The following is a 6829-nucleotide window of genomic DNA, read 5'->3' on the forward strand; positions in this document are numbered from 1 at the left end:
AATCTTGCTTTATATCTGTATCAAACCCTCAGTATAGCACACTTAATAAAATGACTTTTAAAATCTATATTAACCTTACGTTTGTCATACCATAAATAGTCATGCCACCCAAATTTCAAATCATATCCTTCCAATTTCAATAATCTTCTATTTCTCAAAGTCACCCACTCTTTCCTCCATACCAGACAACAAACAATAAAATACAATTTTAGATCAGGTAGTCCTAATCCTTTAGCATCTCTTCCTTTAACATCTTACAACAATTATATTTAATTCTTAGTTTCTTACCTTGCCATACAAACTTAGAAATATCTTTTTGCCTTTGTTTGAATGATACATCAGTCATTGATATTGGTATTGTTTGAAATAAAAATTATATCCTAGGAAAATATTCATGTTAATCACTGAAATTCTACCCAACAATGTCAGTTTTAATTTATCCCACCTTAGTAAGTAAACTTGTATATTTGTAAAAGAGCAAATATTTTAAGTATCCCATTTCCCCTCTTTTTATGGAGCTAATCCTTATAAGTAATTGAGTTACTCTGAAACAAATAAAATAAGAGAAAATAGAATCAAATATATCTCTATCTAAACAACTAGAAGGTCTGCTGAAATCCAGTTTGCAAAATAGGAACTAAGATGCTTGCTCTTTTCCACATAGTTTCACATAAAACTACCCAAACTATTGGTTTCATTTTTATTCATGTTTGTCTGAAAATCTAAACCACAGTAAATATTACTTAAATGTGATACCTAATAGGAAACTTGGCCCTTGAGCAATAGTATTAACTGTTCAAACCACCTCCACCTTCTACAGGTCGTACAAAGTTTCAGCTTAATACTCCTAAGAGGCAAGGTTGAAAAATCCACCAGTTCATTAAGCAAACCACTTTGGGTCAGACAATTTAACCAGACCTTGAGCCCTACAAGATGTTTGCACTGGTCACCAATCTGAAAACATATATTACAGAGTCACACAGACCGCCACTACCTGTTAGATTACCACTCCACTAAACAGAACACCATATGTGTGTGTGCCCTGCTGCACATCTGGACCACACACTAGGAGTGACTGATACGTGTGGTTATTATGGTGGACGCAAACTCTTGAGTTGCTTCCAACTTGAGCAATCTTAGTACAGACATTGAAACATCATAGTGCAAGAAGTTTAGGTTTTTGTAAGAAATCTTCATATTCAGCAGAATGGAACAAACCTAAGGTTGCAAAATGCTGAGTCTTTGAGAATAGAGAATGGCATTTCTAGGTGCTGGTGGAAGTGAAAAGAAAATATATATATATGGGAGAATTTGAGGAGAAGCTTTGAAAATCTGGTACACATCTTTGAACACAATTCACTCTAACGGGATTCTGAAACCTCACATGGATTCTTTTCACATTAGACATTTCACATATATCCACTCTAAATCCAAGCCTGCATGCTGCTCAGAAAAATGCAAAGCTTTCCCATTTCTGCTGTTTTTCAAAAGCTATTCTAGGCATAATTGTTTCCATGTTAGGTCTTTTCTCTGGAACGGTTATCTTGGTCACCCCCTCCCCCCATCCCTATCTCAGCCCTGGATGACTTCTCTTGGCAAGGTGACAGACAGTAAGTTGGATAGCACCCAATCTTATAACATAAGCATTAACCAAGTGCTTTATTTCTTAGCAATATTTTCATTAGATGGTTCTTCCTGAAACTGTTTACTGCATAAGGATGATTGAAGATGCATAATAGCTGTGTAGAAATCTGCTGAACGGCAGAAATTAAGTGTTACCTTTAGTTCTCACTCATTGTTTAGATGTATTTCTTATGTTGGCCTTCAGGGAAGACTGTGCCTCACGAAAATAGTTTCTAGCACCCTGTAGGACACAGTACATGATCTATCCACACTATCTATTCAATTTTATGTGTTCGATACACTCACACTTTATTAACTTATCTATGTGTTTATGAAATAAAATTGTATTAACAAACATGAATTGATGGGTATTGACACAAACACAGCTTCTTTTCTCAAGTGTTCTTTTTAGAAAGATGAAATTGGCAACCATACTGATGGGCAATGGGAGGAAAAAAGATCTGAATACTGGGTTATATTGGCCTCTGAATAACAAGTTAGGAAACTATTCACCTCTGAAAAAATAGTGCAACTTATGTCTATTTGGCAATTTTACTACAGTATCTGGTTCCCAGGGTGAATAGGCTGTGGCATTAGTTTGTCGTGGTAGAAGTAGATAGGAGAACAACTGTATGGTTGTTGTTTTTCTTTGATGGTTAGGGGTACTCTAGGCCATCAGGCATTTCTAGGAGGAGAATTCAGTATTCTATTATTTTATCTGTTAAGATTTGTTCCTTTTCTTTCTCCAGAAACTCAAATGTCAACTGTCCCATTGGAATGCATAGCAAAAAAATAATAATCCTGGGATATTTTTATTACCAAGAGTAAAACTTTATTGACAGATCCATACAGGCACAGAAGAAGCGAAGCCAGTTCTGAGGTTTTGGTGCAAAGTGCAATATAATGAATCCCCCCTTTTCCTTCCCTTGGGCTGCCCAGTGTCCACTATTCGCCAATCCAGATTAAGTGTTTTATTTTGGGAAAACAATCTGCACCTTTCGGAAGTCTTCAGCTCATGACCTTGGGGTTGTAAGATTTTCTCAGGCTGAAAACGGCTCACGTAGATTCCTTCTCTCTCTCCTAGCATCCCACACATTCCAATCATATCTGTCCGTCCTCCCTCCCTTGCTTCTTTGTCAAGCTGTGAGCAGAAAGAGGTGTTTTGTGAGTCAACCTTGACAATCATACATTTCCTCCCCCATTTTTCTTTGCAGAACAACAACTTATAAGAATCAGAGTTAAGTATGATGAACAGTTGAGGGAACTAGGTGTGTCTAGCCTATCAAAGAGAAGGATTGGGGGACAACAACATGATAATTGTTTTCCAGTACTTGAGGGGCTGTCACAAAGAGGGGATTGACTTATTCTTTAAGGCACCTAAGGGCATGACAAGAAGCAATGGGTTAAAGAGAGATCCATCTAGAAGTAAGAGAAATTTCCTGACAGTGAGAACTATTATTCAATGGAATAGCTTGCCTCCCGGGGTTGTGGGTGCTCCATCACTGGAGGTTTTCTAAAATAGACTGGATAACCATTCAACTGGGATAATATAAAACTCCTGACTTGGGCAGGGGGTTGGACTAGAAGACCTGCCATGTCTCTTCCAGCCAGTGGTGGGATTCAGCCAGTTCTCACCTATTCGGGAGAAGCGGTTGTTAATTTCCTAAGCAGTTCAGAGAACTGGTTGTTGGAAGAAATATTATTATTTTTTTCCATTTTACACGGCTAATCCTGTAAGGAAGACAGGAAGGAAACCTTCTGGTGTTGTTTCTAGCCTCGTCTTTATTGCCCTGCTTACAGAAACTGCCTCTCTGGTTAACCCTTATTACATTGTAACTGCTAAGGCGAAGAGCCCATCGATGTGAGTGATGTTGAGTTGGTCACGCTCACACAGTCACATGACCACCGAGCCACGCCTACCCAGCTGGTCATTAGGGCAGAAAACTGGTTGTTAAATTATTTGAATCTCACCACTACTTCCAGCACTATGATTCTATGAGAGGTTGGGTTGAACACTTGCTCCAAAGTCATCTGACCTAATTGCAATGCCTCTCTTGTTGACAAAAATACTCATGTTTGTAGTAACTGAAATTTTGCTTTTAGCTAATAGATATTAGTTTTTCAGAGAGTGGAAAGTAACTCAGTGGCTCATTTTGTCATCAGCAACATAAATCTGAATTAATTTGACCCGTTATCATACAGGGTTTTGAAATACTGCCAAAACTGCAAATTCTTCTAAAGAGAGAGAAGAATTCCACATTCACCTGGAATTTGACAGTCTTTAACTATTATTAATTTTAACAGAGAACATGAGAAGACCTGCACAAGCCATCCTCAGGTCTGTAGTTCTAATTACTAAGAGAAAGATGCATAAGAAACCCAAATACTCATTCACATCCATATACACCATACAGCAGTTCCTGTGATCAGAATGGCACTTTTTTTTAAGCCTTACCTTTCACAGTTCAGAGGAGGGGCTCATTAACATGTGTCGGAATAACAGCAGGTTAGGTGTCAAAATGGCTGCGGAAAAGGTAATGAATAAAGATCACCAAGAAGACTCAAAATACCAATCTATTTATTGTTCCTCCCTGTATATCACACCATGTACTGCTGCTCTTCCAGAATCACAATTCACACTCTGCTTTGCTACAAACATTCATGGCTTTGTATATTTCATATGCAGGTAAGACAATAGAATTGATCTAGCCAAAATACACTTTCAAAATGCCATGATTTCAGCACAATTCCTCTCTCATTGAACCTGGGAAGGAGGATGAGGGGCTTAAAACAATCATTAAAGGGGCATTACTCTTTTGTTATTATTTTTTCTGCAATAATAGGAATAATCACATCAACATAATACTATAGTAACATCAAAAATCATTTAACATCCCTTGTGTTATTCAGCATATTCATCTATATTCCTTAAGGAGACAAAAGAAAATGAACTCTAGCTATGGGTACCCTCTATAGTAGTAAGGAGAGAAGAATCACGGGTCTGGAAGGGACCTTGGAGGTTTTCTAGTCCAACCCCCTGCCCAGGGCCAGAGACCTTATACCATCCTGGTCAAAAGAATGTCCAATCTTCTTGAAAACCTTCAGTGATGGAGCTTCCACAATTTCAGAAGAACAGATTTTCAATATCAGTTTTCAGTTCTGTCCATTTAAATCAACAGAGAGCCCAACAAAACCAAGCAACATTGCTTTGCAGTGTAACAAAGTAAAGGGTTTAGTCTAATTCTTCACCAGGGACAGAGCACATGATATAATATCTGGGAAGAGAGACTCTAGCTCAAATGGCACAGCACATAGTGTGAGAACTCTTCCATCAGATACTCAGAAAGAGCACTTTGTACAGACAGTTTGTAGTCATAATTTTGGGTGGAAAGGGGAAGGGAGAGCCAAGCCGAACAGCATCTTTATTATATAAACCCTTGTTGAAAAGAGCCTCTATTTTTAAAATATTATTATTATACACATCTTTTTCATAGCTTGCAATTGCTTTCAGAGGACTGTGATGATTGAGAACAGCAGGATACACTGTTGTGATAGAAAGCAAATAGATGAGAGAGAGAAGGGGAGAGAGAGAGAGAGATACCCCAGTGCCATTGCACCTGCTCTGCAAGCCAACAGTGTCTCACAAAAACTTTCTCTGTACTGTGTACCATGGGTGTAATATTTTCTGTTTGCTTTTATTATTATTATTTTTGCTAGCCTTGACCTACAAGGAAGTGTGAAGACTGGAAGCAGTCTCCATACAACCTTGTGCGGATGGTATATTTTCCTTTAGATTTCCTTTAGATCCTCTGTATTAGTTTATGTTTCTGCTTTTAAATTTTGTTTATTCACTATATATAGTCACCCATCTCAAATACATGATTATGGGTAGCTAACAATGCTTAAAAATTAGAGTCAGAATAATATAACAAAATAATAAATAAAATATGTATGACTATAATAGCGTAATACAGGCTTAGCCATATATCCAAATTATGCACAAGGTCTGCCTGGAGTAATTCAATCACATCCAGAACTACAGATGGAAGGTCCCTAAATCAGGGAATCCTAAAATCCAGAGCCACATGGTCTTGCATGGCTCAAGTTGAAGCCCATTGTTCCCTATCCAGACCCCCACTTATTCCAAGCACTTAGACAGGACATCACTCAGATGACCTAGAGTAGAAATATAAATCTAGTATCAAGATACTCACCCAAATCATAGAATGGTCTCATCCTGCAGCTTTGTGGTGACGTTAAACAGGAGACGATAGAATATTAATCCTCCCCACTGGAAGCAAAAGCCGCAGACAAGGAACTGGCCCTGGAGGAAGAAAGAGAACCAGCCCAGCCTGCTGTCACCAAGCCCTTATCCCCAAAGCCAGTGCAGAAGGACACCATGATTGACAATATTGAAAGCAGCTGAAGGATCAAAAAGGGGAAGGACAGAGGCATCATTCCCATCTCACTCCCATGTAAAAGTAATCCAAGAACGCATTAGTCCAGGGGTGTCCAAACTTGGTCCCTTTAAGACTTGTGGACTTCAACTCCCAGAGTTCCTCAGCCAGCTTTGCTGGCTGAGGGACTCTGGGAGTTGAAGTCCACAAGTCTTAAAGGGACCAAGTTTGGACACCCCTGCATTAGTCCCATAACCAGACCCAAAACATGACTGGAAAAGGTAGGAGTGTTGTTATCATTAAAGACAAGTTATAAATAACAGTAATAAATAACAGCAGTAATGAAAATACCTTTCATCCTCCTATAGCAATAGTTCACACAGCTGAACAAGGTGTGAACCTTCCTGCTTTTCTGCTGGGTCTTTCTGGATTATAAATTTCAGAGCAAAGAATCTTTTTCTATTGATCCAGACACCTTTCTAACTTCAGCAAAGGGTTGAATATAAATAGAAAGCATGCATGAACAGGGAATCTTTGTCTTTAGTTCTAGATAGTCCAGAACATGGATTAGCTTTCCCCCATTCTTGGATCTGTCAAATTTGACAGTCGTAAAACAAGTTTTCATTCAAGAGACACCCAGCTTTTATGGCTTTTGACTGCCCACCTTCAACCCTTCCCCCATCTCAAAAGATTTTAGAAATAATTGATATTTTTCTTTTGCAGGATGGGGAAACACATACAGAGGTTTAGTCAGTGCACTACCACCTCCTGCCTTGATTTATTTGTCTTTTACAATGCTAACTCCTAGA

The 6829-nt window shown here is 38.5% G+C and overlaps 1 long non-coding RNA gene across 1 annotated transcript; it reads right to left on the reverse strand.

Annotated features, from left to right (window-relative positions):
- Window positions 1-2579: 2579 nt before the first annotated feature.
- LOC131193225 (uncharacterized) lies at window positions 2580-5897 on the reverse strand. The gene is made up of 3 exons (XR_009153867.1): window positions 5838-5897; window positions 4079-4146; window positions 2580-2764 (listed from the first exon to the last, which is right to left on the reverse strand). It is a non-coding gene; the product is annotated as an uncharacterized LOC131193225 (long non-coding RNA).
- Window positions 5898-6829: the final 932 nt, after the last annotated feature.

Source organism: Ahaetulla prasina, chromosome 2 (genome assembly GCF_028640845.1).
Source record: "Ahaetulla prasina isolate Xishuangbanna chromosome 2, ASM2864084v1, whole genome shotgun sequence".
Lineage (NCBI taxonomy): Eukaryota > Metazoa > Chordata > Lepidosauria > Squamata > Colubridae > Ahaetulla > Ahaetulla prasina.